At 52.0% G+C, this 13879-nt stretch overlaps 1 protein-coding gene across 4 annotated transcripts in view; it reads right to left on the bottom strand.

Annotated features, from left to right (window-relative positions):
* The window catches only part of CAPS2 (calcyphosine 2), a 925516-nt gene that overhangs the window by 253219 nt on the left and 658418 nt on the right, over positions 1-13879 (bottom strand). The gene's annotated exons all lie outside the window — the stretch shown is intronic.

Raw genomic sequence — 13879 nt, 5'->3', positions numbered from 1 at the left:
CAAATACCAGCTTTCAAGTAATACACGTTCTCCTAAGCAATACAAAGCTTTTTCAATGGAGAGATGTACTTACTGTAACACTCATCCTTGTATTAAAGACAACAAGAATAATGTAAAATTTCTATGCTGACAGACACTAAATGCATTTCAAGTATCTGATGTACATTTTCAAGTATGTGGCCTTACTCTACTAGCCCTGTTATCTTAAAAACAACTCCACAGATAGAAAAAGATGGGGCATAAAGGACATCCTTTGTTGTTACCTGCAATCATGTGATTTGCTTGGCAAACTTCATCAAACCTCTCTCTTCCTTTTACCTACTGCATTACTGATCATTTAAAAACAGTAGCTCCTGCTACTTCCGGCATTTTGTTACCCTGTTATCCATCAGCCCATAAAAATAAAAAAACAGTCTTACACAAAAGATAAAGTTGAGTGCTTTTATTAACTATCAAGTGAATGGGATCAAATGCCACGTGAGGTTGATTCTGATAAGTTTATAATTGGATTTATTTTGCCAAAGCTTATTTGCATGCAGTGCACTCCAAGGGGATGAGCTTGTGGGGCCTTTTCGGGTTGAGGATGGAGTCAAGCTCAACTCCCAGTCCTACTGCCAATTCCTGGAAGACACCTTCTTCAAGCAGTGGTACAGGAAGAAGTCTGCATCCTTCAAGAAAAACATGATTTTCATGCAGGAAAATGCTCCATCACATGCGTCCAAGTACTCCACAGCGTGGCTGGCAAGAAAGGGTATAAAAGAAGGAAATCTAATGACATGGCCTCCTTGTTCACCTGATCTGAACCCCATTGAGAACCTGTGGTCCATCATCAAATGTGAGATTTACAAGGAGGGAAAACAGTACACCTCTCTGAAAAGTGTCTGGGAGGCTGTGGCTGCTGCTGCACGCAATGTTGATGGTGAACAGATCAAAACACTGACAGAATCCATGGATGGCAGGCTTTTGAGTGTCCTTGCAAAGAAAGGTGGCTATATTGGTCACTGATTTGTTTTTGTTTTGTTTTTGAATGTCAGAAATGTATATTTGTGAATGTTGAGATGTTATATTGGTTTCACTGGTAATAATAAATAATTGAAATGGGTATATATTTTTTTTTGTTAAGTTGCCTAATAATTATGCACAGTAATAGTCACCTGCACACACAGATATCCCCCTAACATAGCTAAAACTAAAAACAAACTAAAAACTACTTCCAAAAATATTCAGCTTTGATATTAATGATTTTTTTGGGTTCATTGAGAACATGGTTGTTGTTCAATAATAAAATTAATCCTCAAAAATACAACTTGCCTAATAATTCTGCACTCCCTGTAAAGCTGGGTGACGAAAGTGGTGGCCTTGGTTGCAAATGGAAACACAGGAATCGAGATGTTCGACAACAAAAGATTTGGGGGGTCATTACAACATTGGCCGTAAAAGCCGCTTACCGCCGTGCAGAAGACCGGCAACACACTGCGGCGGCTGCGGAATTCCACCACAGCCATTATGATCCACAGCTCGGAATCCGCCAAAATCTAGACACCCACACAAGTCCGCCACACCAAAGGTCAGTGATAAACTGGCGATAACAAAACCTCCACCGTCACGCCAACAGGAATACGCCCACACTATCACGACCCACAAATCCACACGGCGGTCTTTCAACCGCGGTATAACATTGGCGGTACAAACTCCCGTGCTCAAAATACACACACATACACAAAACACTACCACATTGGACAAATCGAAATACACACACCTGATACACATACACACACCACTCCCACACACTCAATACAATATAAAACACACACCCACATCACCCACAAACCCCTACGACAACAATTGTGACAGAACGCCAGAGAGAGACACCACCAGAAAGAACACTAGCATCCACAGGCACTCAACACCATCACTCACACAACATCCACGCACCTCACACAACACACCTCTAAATATCACCCCACACATCACAACACACACCACCCCATGGCACCGCAAAGACACCCCAGGTTTTCTGAGGAGGAGCTCAGGGTCATGGTGGAGGAAATCATTTGGGTAGAGCCAGAGCTATTCGGATCACAGGTGCAGCACACCACCATAGCTAGGAAGATGGAGCTATGGCAAAGAATCGTGGACAGGGTCAACGCAATGGGACAGCACCCAAGAACTAGGGATGATATCAGGAAGAGGTGGAACAACCTACAGGGGAAGGTGTGTTCCGTGGTCTCAAGACACCAGATTGCGGCTCAGAGGACTGACGGCGGACCCCCGCCTCCTCCCCCAGAACTTACAACATGGGAGGAGCAGGTCTTGGCTATACTGCATCCTGAGGGCCTCGCAGGAGTATCTGGAGGAATGGACTCTGGTAAGTCAAACCTTAAACTACCAAATCCCCCACCCTACCTGCATGCTATCACATACCCCCACCCTCGCCCTCACCCCCATCACTCCAACTCCTCATACATGTCCCACTATAACAAACCACACATCCCAAGCCCTGCATGCAACACCAAAGCATGGACACCCATCACCAAAGCATGTCCACTGCACATACCCATACACCCCCTAAACCATTATCACAGAAGATCCCACACAAGAATGGAAGCACTGGGGTACAGGGTGACCCACCCATTGCACATAGAGATGCAATAATCATGCCTTTACACCCCTGCAGGACCCCTACAAAGCGTCACCGGACAGAAGGGTCCAGACATGTCCACAATACCCACGAAAGAGGCACACAGTGATGACAGCAGCTCTGTCCAACTGGAACAAGATGACCAGCCCGGCCCTTGTGGGACCTCAGGACAGTTGGTTCCCCTCACACTGGCACAGGCCACTACAGAGCTTCCCCCCTCTGGAAACACCAGCACAGCACCCACCCAGCGGGCCCATACCTCTGTCTCCAGGACACATCAAGCAGCAGTGTGTCCACCACTACAGGGAACCCAGACTAACCCACCACCCCAACAACACCAAGAACCTGGGGGCAGTGGTAGTGGGCACACGGTTCAGGGGACAGAGGCCCAGGAAAACAGGGGAACTGGGAGGGCTGCTGTGCAACAGAGCGAGGACGGGCCCAGGGAACCCACTCTCCACAAGGCCCTCTCCAACATCATGGGAGCCTACCACCATTCCCAGGAGACGATGGCAACGGTACTGGCCAAGTTTCAGGAGACCCAGCGGCTGCAGGAGAAACAGTATTTGGGGTTCAGGGAGGAACTCAAATCCATCAACACCACCCTGAGCACCATTGTAGGGGTGCTGAAGGAACTCGTCAACACCAGGAGGGACACTGTGGCACAACAAGGGGCCCCTGACACTAGCCTGGACGATGAACTGCCCACCACCTCTGCCAGTGCTAGTGGACAGGAGACACCGCCACAGGACCACGACACCAGCACCCCACCCCCTGCAGATGGAGAACCACCCCGCAAGTGGTCCCTGAGATCCAGGACAAAGACAGATAACAATGCCAAGACCCCCGCCAAGAAATTAGACCACCCTGATTATCATCCTTCTGTCCCACTTTGTCTCCCTGTCCATACTTAAACTGCCCTAGCTCCACTTCCTATGCCCCTTTGGACAATGCACCTGTGAGACTAATAGACTGGACTCTGCCATGGACATTCCTCCACCATCACCCCTGACCATTTTACAACCCCCTCTGCTATTTGGCACTTAAATAAACACCCTTAAATCACAAAACAATCTGGAGTCAGTCTGTGGTTTTGAAAATGTGTATTTGCAATAACTGTGGAAAAATGCTATATTCAATGTAATGTCAACATACCTATGTCACACAGCTCTAGTCCATGCAGAAACAAAGCAGAGGTCACACAGTGGGACCCACATCTGTGAAATCGAAAGGGAAATTGACAACTCAGTGTCCATACACTGGGTGAAAATGACAGACAAATGAGAGGTAGAAGAATTAAATCAGATGTAGCAGGCAGTGTTGCCTTCTCACCTGTGTCTCACTGGAAGTATTGTTGGATCATTGTGTTCCTGTTGTCTATGTCCTCTTCTTCTGCTTCCTCGTCTTCACTGTCCACAGGCTCCACAGCTGACACAACACCTCCATCTGAACCATCCTCCTGCAGAAAAGGCACCTATCGTCGCAAAGCCAAGTTGTGAAGCATACAGCAGGCCACGATGATCTGGCACACCTTCTTTGGTGAGTAGAATAGGGAACCACCTGTCATATGGAGGCACCGGAACCTGGCCTTCAGGAGGCCGAAGGTCCTCTCTATAATCCTCCTAGTTCGCCCATGGGCCTCATTGTTGCGTTCCTCTGCCCTTGTCCTGGGATTCCTCACTGGGGTCAGTAGCCATGACAGGTTGGGGTAACTAGAGTCACCTGCAAATGTCGAGGGACAACTGTTAGACACGCACACTAACTCTTAGGGACATCCCCAGACACAGACACCTAGTCACACTGTATTGGGTCCATGTCCTCACCTAATAGCCACACACGGTGCCTCTGGAGTTGCCCCATCACATAAGGGATGCTGCTATTCCGCAGAATGTAAGCGTCATGCACTGAGCCAGGAAACTTGGCATTTACATGGGAGATGTACAGGTCGGCCAAACACACCATCTGCACATTCATAGAATGGTACCTCTTCCGGTTTCTGTACACCTGTTCACTCCTGCGTGGGGGGACCAAGGCCACATGTGTCCCATCAATGGCACCTATGATGTTGGGGATATGTCCCAGGGCATAGAAGTCACCTTTCACTATAGGCAAATCCTCCACCCTCATGGAACACGATGTAGCTGCGCTTATGTTTCAGCAGGGCAGCCAACACTCTGGACAACACGTTGGGGAACATAGGCTGGGACATCCCTGATGCAATGGCCACTGTTGTTTGAAAAGACCCACTTGCTAGGAAATGGAGTACTGACAGCATCTGCACTAGAGGGGGGATTCCTGTGGGATGGCAGATAGCTGACATCAGGTCTGGCTCCAACTGGGCACACAGTTCCAGGATTGTGGTACGATGAAGTCTGTAGGTGACAATTACATGTCGCTCCTCCATTGTCGACAGGTCCACCAGCGGTCTGTACACTGGAGGATGCCACCATCTCCTCACCTGCCCCAGCGGACGTGCTCTATGGAGGAGAACAGCGAGCAGAGAGTCAACCAACACTGAGGTACGTAAACACAACTTTATAGGGAAATGTTTGAAAATCAACATATGGCTGTATTAGTGTTTAAGCAAGGCCTAGATATGTGTGACGCAGTCAAAATTAATGCCATGTGGCCCCCTGAAATGGCGACTGCCTGACCTGTAATGTGGGACAAGGGGACATGAGGTAACTGCGCTGGCGTGTACACCGTCGCGGTACGCGGTCGAAGACCGCTGCGCAATCCTGCATTGGTTAACATTGGACCCTATGGGTCCCAGGAGCCAATGACGATGTACGCCGGTGGTGACGGTACGCACTGCCGCGAACATCACCGCCATTTTCTGACTGTTCAATCACTTGATACCTGATCTTCGACAGGAGAGGACCTACACTGCAAGTGCTGCTGTGACCTCGGTCTGGAAGAGACAATGGCTCGTGTGTCTGGGGAAGGTGCCCCTGCCTTCAGCACGGAGGAGTTGGATAAACTAGTGGATGGGGTCCTCCCCCAGTACACGCTACTCTACGGTCCTCCAGACAAACAGGTGAGTACACTGTGAGCATGCTGTATGGGTAATGCCTGTTTGGAGTGGTGTGGATGAAACATAGGGGGAGGGAGAATGAGGCGTGCATGATACGACGGTGAGTGCATGTGCGTCATGGCAAGGGTAGGGATGCGGGCCAATGACTGTGACGGTGTGGACGGTTATATCTTCTCCTTTTCCCCTGTACTATTCCTGTAGGTCAGCGCCCACCAGAAGAAGGATATTTGGCATGCCATCGCCAAGGAAGTCCGGACCCTGGGGGTCCACCACAGACGGAGCACCCACTGCCGTAAGAGATGGGAGGACATTCGCCTCTGGAGCAAGAAGACGGCAGAGGCCCAGCTGGGGATGACCTCCCAACGTGGGAGGGGTGCCCGTAGCACCATGACCCCCCTGATGTTTCGGATCCCGGCGGTGGTGGATCCAGAATTGGATGGGTGCTTGAGGGCATCACAGCAGCCACAAGGGGGTGAGTACACTCTCATTCTCCTGATTCAGCGCGCATTGTAGGTGTCTGGGTGGGGGAGATGGGCTGTAGGTTCCCCTAGGCCAGGGCAAGTTTAGTAGGCAAGGTCCCTTCTTAAGGCAGGCCCTGTGGCACCCCACCCCACCTGTGTTCAGAGCCAACTCCACCTAGTCCGGCTCCTGTGACTTCCATGTGTGCAGCAATCGGGCATAGGCCTTGTAACCCATATCCCTGTGATTAATTAGGGAACTCTAAGTGCACGGCGTAGTGCAGGGGGCTTCTGTGTCTGTAGTGTCCGCCAACGGTAGCGGTATTGGATGCACTCAACACGTCTTTCTTCTGTCTCCCCCCCCCCTTTTTTGTGGTCTCCCTGTTGTGTGCATTAGCATCATCAGGCGGAGGAGCAGTGCCACCGGAGCAGGAGGGAGCTGCATCCCACATGGCCCTGGAGGGCGACACAACGGAGTCAGAAGCCACCAGTGGGACGGAATGGTGAGGGGAGCTCCACGGCGGGGACAGGAGCTGAGACCAGCGACACGGACTCCTCCTCTGATGAGAGCTCCCTTGCGGTGGCGGACCCCTCTGTGCCCCCTGCATCTACAGGTACAGCCGCCACCCCCCCACCAGCACCGCCCTCCCAGCAGCCCCTCAGCGTGTGCCGCGTGGCCGCTCACCCAGGAGGGTGGGTATCTCCTTCGCCCCAGGCACCTCAGACCCTGCCCCAGTCAGCCCTGCTGCCCTCAGTGAGGAGGCCATTGACCACCTCAGGTCCCTCACTGTTGGGCAGTCTACCATTTTGAATGCCATCCAGTGTGTAGAGAGGCAGTTGCAAGAGACCAATGCATACCTGGAGGGCATTCATTCTGGTCAGCCAGCCCAACAGTAAGCTTTTCAGACTCTAGCCTCAGCACTGATGGCAGCCATTGTCCCTGTCTCTAGCCTTCCCCCTCCAACTTCCTCCACCCAGACCCAAACCTCTGGACCTCAGCCTATCCTAAGCACACCATCAGACCAGCATGCACACATGTCAACACACAAGGGAAGCTCAGGCAAACATAAGCACCACACATCCCACAGGCACTCACGCAAGTATCATACACATGCAGACATACCAACAGCCACTGCCTCCACTGTGTCCCCCTCCTCCTCGTCTCCCTCCCAGTCTCATCTCCACTCACACCAGCATGCACTACATCCTCAGCCACTACCTCTATCACTAGCACACCCCGCTCACGTGCAGTCACCACCCCCACTACCATTCACACATCCTCTGTGTCCTCTCCCAGTGTGTCTGTGAGCCCACCTCCCAAGGTACACAAACACAGCCACATACCCACCCAACAGCCATCCACCACACGACAGCCTCCAGCCCATGCATCTTCACCCAAAGTCAGCAAACGTACACCTCCTACAACCACTACCTCTTCCTCCACTCCCAAACCCCTCCATCTACCCGTCCCAGTGTGTCCCAAAAACTTTCCTGTCCAACCTTGACCTCTTCCCCTCACCGCCCCATCCCTTCAGTCTCCTAGGGCTTGCGTTTCCAGGTCCCAACCCAGCACCTCAGCCACAACATCTGCGGGAACAGTGGTGCCAGTAGTAACCGGCTTCTGGAGTGCGCCAGGCAGCAGGGCAGCCAGTGTGCCAAGTAGCCAGACCACGGACAGTCCCCCATCTCAAAAGCACAAAAGGTTGGCCAGTGCCCGGCGGGAGAGAGGCAAAACATCTTCCACCAAAGCCTCTCCCAGGGGTACAGTTGGGAGTGTGAAGACAGCTGCGCCACCATCAAAGGTGGGGAAGGGGCACAGAAAAACAGGCAAGTCTGCGAAAACCTGCACGGCGGACAAGCCCGCCACCAGCACCGCTGAACAAGAAACCGCCGCCACAAGCACCGCTGAACAGGACACCGCCGCCACAAGCACCACCGCCACAAGCACCGCCGAACAGGACACCGCCGGAACAAGCACCACTGCCAAGGACACCGCCGCCACCAGCATCACTGAACAGGACACCGCCACCACAAACACCGCTGCCAAGGACACCACCGCCACCAGCACCGCTGAACAGGACACCGTCGCCACAAGCACCGCTGCCAAGGACACCGCCGCCACCTGCACTGCTGAACAGGACACAGCCGCCACCAGCACCGCTGCCAAGGACACCGCCGCCACCAGCACCGCTAAACAGGACACCGACGCCACAAGCACCGCTGAACAGGACACCGATGCCACAAGCACCACTGAACAGGACACCACCGCCACAAGCACCGCTGAACAGGACACCGCCGCCACAAGCACTGCCGCCAAGGAAACCGCTGCCACCAGCACCGCTGAACAGGACACCACTGCCACAAGCCCCGCTGCCAAGGACACCGCCGCCACAAGCACCGCTGAACAGGACACCGCCGCCACAAGCCCCGCTGAACAGGACACCGCCGCCACCAGCACCGCAGGCCAATGAGCGCCAAAGCTTCCGACGCTACTGAGGCCGCCACGAGCAGGATGAGTCACTCTGGGCACAAAGCCCCCTCCAGAACCAGTGGAGTAAGGCATCCACTACCTCAGTTCTTGGCAGGATGAAGCACTCTGGGCACAAAGCCTCCTCCAGAACTACTGGAGATTTACATCCACTACCTCTGTCCTTGGCAGGATGAAGCACTCTGGGCACAAAGCCCCCCCCCCTCCCCAGACCCAGTGGAGATTTACATCCACTACCTCTCTCCTTGGCAGGATGAAGCACTCTGGGCACAAAGCCCCCTCCAGAACCAGTGGAGATTTACATCCACTACCTCTGTCCTTGGCAGGCTGAAGCACTCTGGGCACAAAGCCTCCTTGGCAAGATGAAGCACTTTGGACACAAAGCCCCCTCCAGAACCAGTGGAGATTTACATCCACTACCTCTGTCCTTGGCATGATGAAGCACTCTGGGCACAAGGCCTCCTCCAGGACCAGTGGAGATTTACATCCACTACCTCTGTCCTTGGCAGGATGAAGCACTCTGGGCACAAAGCCCCCTCCAGAACCAGTGGAGTAAGGCATCCACTACCTCTGACCTTGGCAGGATGAAGCACTCTGGGCACAATGCCCCCTCCAGAACCAGTGGAGACTGTTATCCACTTGAGAGACTGTGGTTTTGCACTCCCCAGGATGCAGCAGTGAGCAAGCCACCCACTGGAAAGACTTGTGAGACCGTGGCTTTGCACTCCCCAGGATGCAGCAGTGGGCAACCCACCCACTGTAAAAACTTGTGAGACCGTGGCTTTGCACTCCCCAGGATGCAGCAGTGGGCAAACCACCCACTGGAAAGACATATGAGACTGTGGCTTTGCACTCCCCAGGATGCAGCAGTGGGCATGGAGCCCCCTCGTGGATCTGGCGTTGTGCACTCATCTGGCTGAGGTGCCTGCCCTTCCCTTCCCCCTGAGGTGCCTGTTGTATTTCTATCTGATGCCCCAGCAGTATTCTCTCAGTTTTGATCAGGTATTGAGTGTGGGCCTCGCCCATGCATTTTGGGTCCAGTGGTCCACGGACTATGATGGTGGAATACCCTGGACTTGTATTCTTGGTGTATATATTTGTTTATAGTGTAAATATATATATTTTTGATTACTGTATTTGAATAGATTACAAACGTTCAACTCATTTCCTTTTGTCCTTGCATTCTTCCAGGGGGGTTGGGGGTTGTTAATGTAATGTATCAACATGTACTTGTGTGTGTGTTGTAGTGGGTGAGGGTGGGGGTGGGAGTGTTGCATGTGTGTGTCACTCTTTTTTCCCTCCCCCCTCCCCCGTCCCCTGTGTCGTAGGTGCAGTACTCACTGTAGTCTTCGCCGCCGTCTTTGTTGGTCCTGGTAGAGGAGCAGGAAGATAAAGGCTGGGAGTATCTGGAGCTTGGGTTCCATGGCGTCCTGGTTCCTCGTGGGGTGTGTAGAGGTGAGCGTTTTCCCTTCCGAGACCTGTTTCCGTCGTGGTTTTGTTCGCAGTGAATCCGCCCGGAATAGGTGGCGGATTGGACTGTTGTAATACAGTGGGCGGAACCTTGTCTTACGCCTGTCTGTTGGCGGTTACCGCCGCAGTGTTTGTTTGTACCGCCGTGGCGGTCTGAGTGTTAAAGTGACTGTCTATGTTGGCGGTTTCCGCCACGGTCGTGATTCCATTTATTTTTTACCGCCGGCCTGTTGGCTGTTTTACCGCCGATTTAACACCGACCGCCAGGGTTGTAATGACCACCTTGGTGTTATATCAGTATTCAGAAAAGAAAGCAAGATAAGTAATAATATCAAGAAAGCTGTGTCAAAGCATACACACTCTGTCAATTTCAAGCACACACACTGTAAATGTCAAGCACACACAGAAACTAGAGTACCATTCTACAAGCTAGGCAGAACCCATCATTGCATACATGACAGATAACAATTGTAAGAGGCTCCCATCGAAGAAGGCAGGGCCTCATTTTGTGCAAGGGTTTTTCTGCAAAAGAAGGGGACAGAGCCCAGTCCACGCAGGAGTGTCCAGGTGGGGCAGAAGCCAATGCCCACCCTTCTGAAGCTGAAGATGCGGAGCAACAATGATGGATGGCATCCACCTGTGAGGTCCAGGAGCTGCAGAGAAGCCCCAGAAGTCACATACAAGCTGTCCCTTAACGGTTACAGGGATTGCAGATGGGTCAGTGGTCAGGAGGACCACCAACAAGCACATGAAAACACAAGCTGTTGGATGTTTTGCAGAGCTGTGGAGGACCAGCAAGGTCCTGGACACTCGACCCTTGGAGGGGAGTCCGGCTGACCCTCAGAAACCAGAAGAGCCAGCAGAATCAGTAGGAGTCACCACAAGCAACCCACTGGCAGCAGGCACAGTAAGTCACAGTGAGGCCCTGTCAGCACACCTTAAGAGGAGTCACAGGTTACTGCAGCAGCGGACAGGAGACAGCCCTTGCAGAGGCAGAGTGCTGGGGGGCTACTTGGAGCCTGAAGATCCCTCGGATCAGGAGTCAACAAGCCTTGGTTGGTGCAACAGTCGCAGTGTACAGGTATCCTGTCCCAGTGGCAAAGGCAAAGGCTCACCATCTTCCACGTTGGATAGAAGGCAAAGAGGATCCAGGGGATCCCTCAGAACAATGACTATGTTGGAGAATCTTAGCAGATCCGGAGGACAGAAGATCCCACCAGCCAGACGCTGTTGCCTTAGGTTCCTACGGATGCGGGGGAGTGACTTCTTCACTCCAAGGGAGATTTCTTCCTGCTTCTTGGTGCAACTGAAGTCTTGCCAACCCCAGAGGATGCACAGCCATGGAAATGTTATGGAATGCTGACAGGAGCCACGGAAACAATGTTACAAGGAGAAGTCTTATTAATCGGTGCTATCTTATTTGGTTCCTGTGCAGCCCAGCAGCAATTCTGGAAGCCAAGAGCAGAAGATGTCTTTGCAGAGAGATCCTGGTGGAGTCTTGCACAATACATCTGAGGCCCAACCTTCAAGGGAGTCCCTAATTAGCCAAAAATGGGGTTTGGTCACTCTCTGGGGTGACCACCTATCAGGAGGGTTCACGGACGTCAGCTACCTGGCCTACCCAGTCAGATGCTCCCAGAGGCTTCTTCCCATCTTGGTTCCAAGATGACAGAACCAATGGCCACCTGGAGGAGCTCTGGGCACTACCATAGTGGTGAAGCTAGACAGGGGAATGGACATTCCCCTTCCCTTTGTCTGTTTCATGCCCATGCAGGGACCAGTGGTCACCGGACTGGTGCAAACCGGATAATGCATGAGGGCACCAAATGTGCCCTTCAAAGCAGTCCGGTGGCACGGGGATGCTATCCCTCCACAGCCCAGCGACACCTATTTCCAAAGGAAAGGAGGTTGCACCCCTCTCCTACAGGAAATACTTTGTCCTGCTGTCCCTTGCTTGAGCTGGTCAAGCAGCAGGAGGGCAGAATCGAGTCTGAGGGGCCACAACAGCGTGGGCTGCCTGTAGGCCCTGGAAGACTGGTAGGAGCAGAACTGGGGGATCCTCTAAGGAATCCCGAGAGTGCATGGAATAATGCCACCAATACTGGAATCAATATTGGGGTATTATTCCGACATGTTTGATACCAAACATGCCCAGGTTCGAAGTTACCATTATGTAGCTGAACCACAGTTAGTGACCAGTGGCCAGTGCATAGCTAAAATGGCTTTCCCGCACTTACGAAGTCCAGGGAATTGGAACTGGAGTTTGTAGGGGCACCTCTACTCATGCAGGGGTGCCCACACACACAGGGACCTGCACAGTGCCCTTTGGTCTGAAAGGGCCTACCATAGAGATGACTTACAGTGACCTGTTGTTGTGACCAGCAGTGAAAGGGTGCATGCATTCAAGCAGGCTTCAAAGGGCAGGCCTGCAGACACAGTCCCACACAGGTACTTTGCACCCTGCACTCTGGGCTAGAAGGCCTGCCATAGGGATGACTTTTAAGTGACCTGGTGTAGTGAAAAATGGCAGTGAAAGGGTGCTTGTACCTTTTCACGCAGGGACGGTGTCACCAGTATGCCAATTGTGGGGTGTAGGAAGTACCAAGACAACCAAATTCAGAGGAGAAATCACAATCACTGGGGTTCTCATTAGCAGGATCCCAGTGAAAACAGTCTAAGCACACTGACATCAGGTAAAAAGTGTGGGGGGGGGTAACCATACCAGAAAGAGGGGACTTTCCTAAAGGGAGTGGCTCGTGCTGATTTCCGGTGCAAGCGGTGTGGTCTTGGTGCAAACAGACTAGTTCACTGTGGCGAAGACCCCAAAAACCTGAATTAGGAGCCCATGAGCCACACTAAAAGTCCAGGACCTGAGAGACACCAGTTGAGAGTCAGGAACGTGCTGTAGTTGGGTCCAGGAGCTCTTTGGGAGCCTTTGTGTCCCTGAGGCTCAGATCAGGAGGTCAGCAGAATAGCCCCTTGAGCCACTCTGGGGTCCTCGATTCAAGAAGAAGTTGCATGTCCAGTTCTTCCCCAGGCAAGAGGGCAGGATGCAACAGGTCAGCACAGCAGTGCAAAAGTTCCTTTGGACCAGCAGTCCAGCACAGTGGCAGTCCTTGCAGCAGCACCGTAGTCCTTCCTGGAAGGCAGAGTAGCCACAGATCCAGAAGTGTACTAAAGAGTTGGTGTCTGAGTTCCAGTATTTATACCTAGTTGTGTCTGTCAAGTGGGGAGAAGCTTCTAAAGGCATGCCTTTGAAGTGCACAGATGCCCTGCCTTCCAGGCACTGGTTCCAGACTAGCTACAGGGGGATGTTTCCCTTTGTATGGAGACAGAAACAGCTTATTCAAGTGTATGTGGGGCTGAACCCAGCTCCTCCCACCTATCCTGCCAATGATGGTCCACCCAGTCACACCTAATCTCCCCACAGTGTGTGGCTGTCTAGGATGAATACACAAAGCTCAAATGTCATCTGCATTCAGTCATGTGACCAGAGATAGGCTACAGGCACTAAATGGCCAAGGCATGAAAAAGACAACTATCTAAAAGCGGCATTTTCAGATTGCAATTTAAAATCCAACTTCACCACAAGTTAGGATTTTAAATTGTGATTCCAACTGTTCTCTCTTCCCATTTGGAAATTACACTTATAAACTGTAATAAGTCAACACCAATAGTATCCTGTGGCAGAGACAGACCTTGCAGTAGTGACAAACAAAATTAACAGTTTTTTACTCACAGGACATGCAAAACTTAAAAGTACACATCTGTCAACTTTCTTTATTGAG

The sequence above is a fragment of the Pleurodeles waltl genome, chromosome 4_1 (genome assembly GCF_031143425.1).
Source record: "Pleurodeles waltl isolate 20211129_DDA chromosome 4_1, aPleWal1.hap1.20221129, whole genome shotgun sequence".
Taxonomy (NCBI): Eukaryota; Metazoa; Chordata; class Amphibia; order Caudata; family Salamandridae; genus Pleurodeles; species Pleurodeles waltl.
This window is presented reverse-complemented; position numbering and strand designations above follow the sequence as displayed.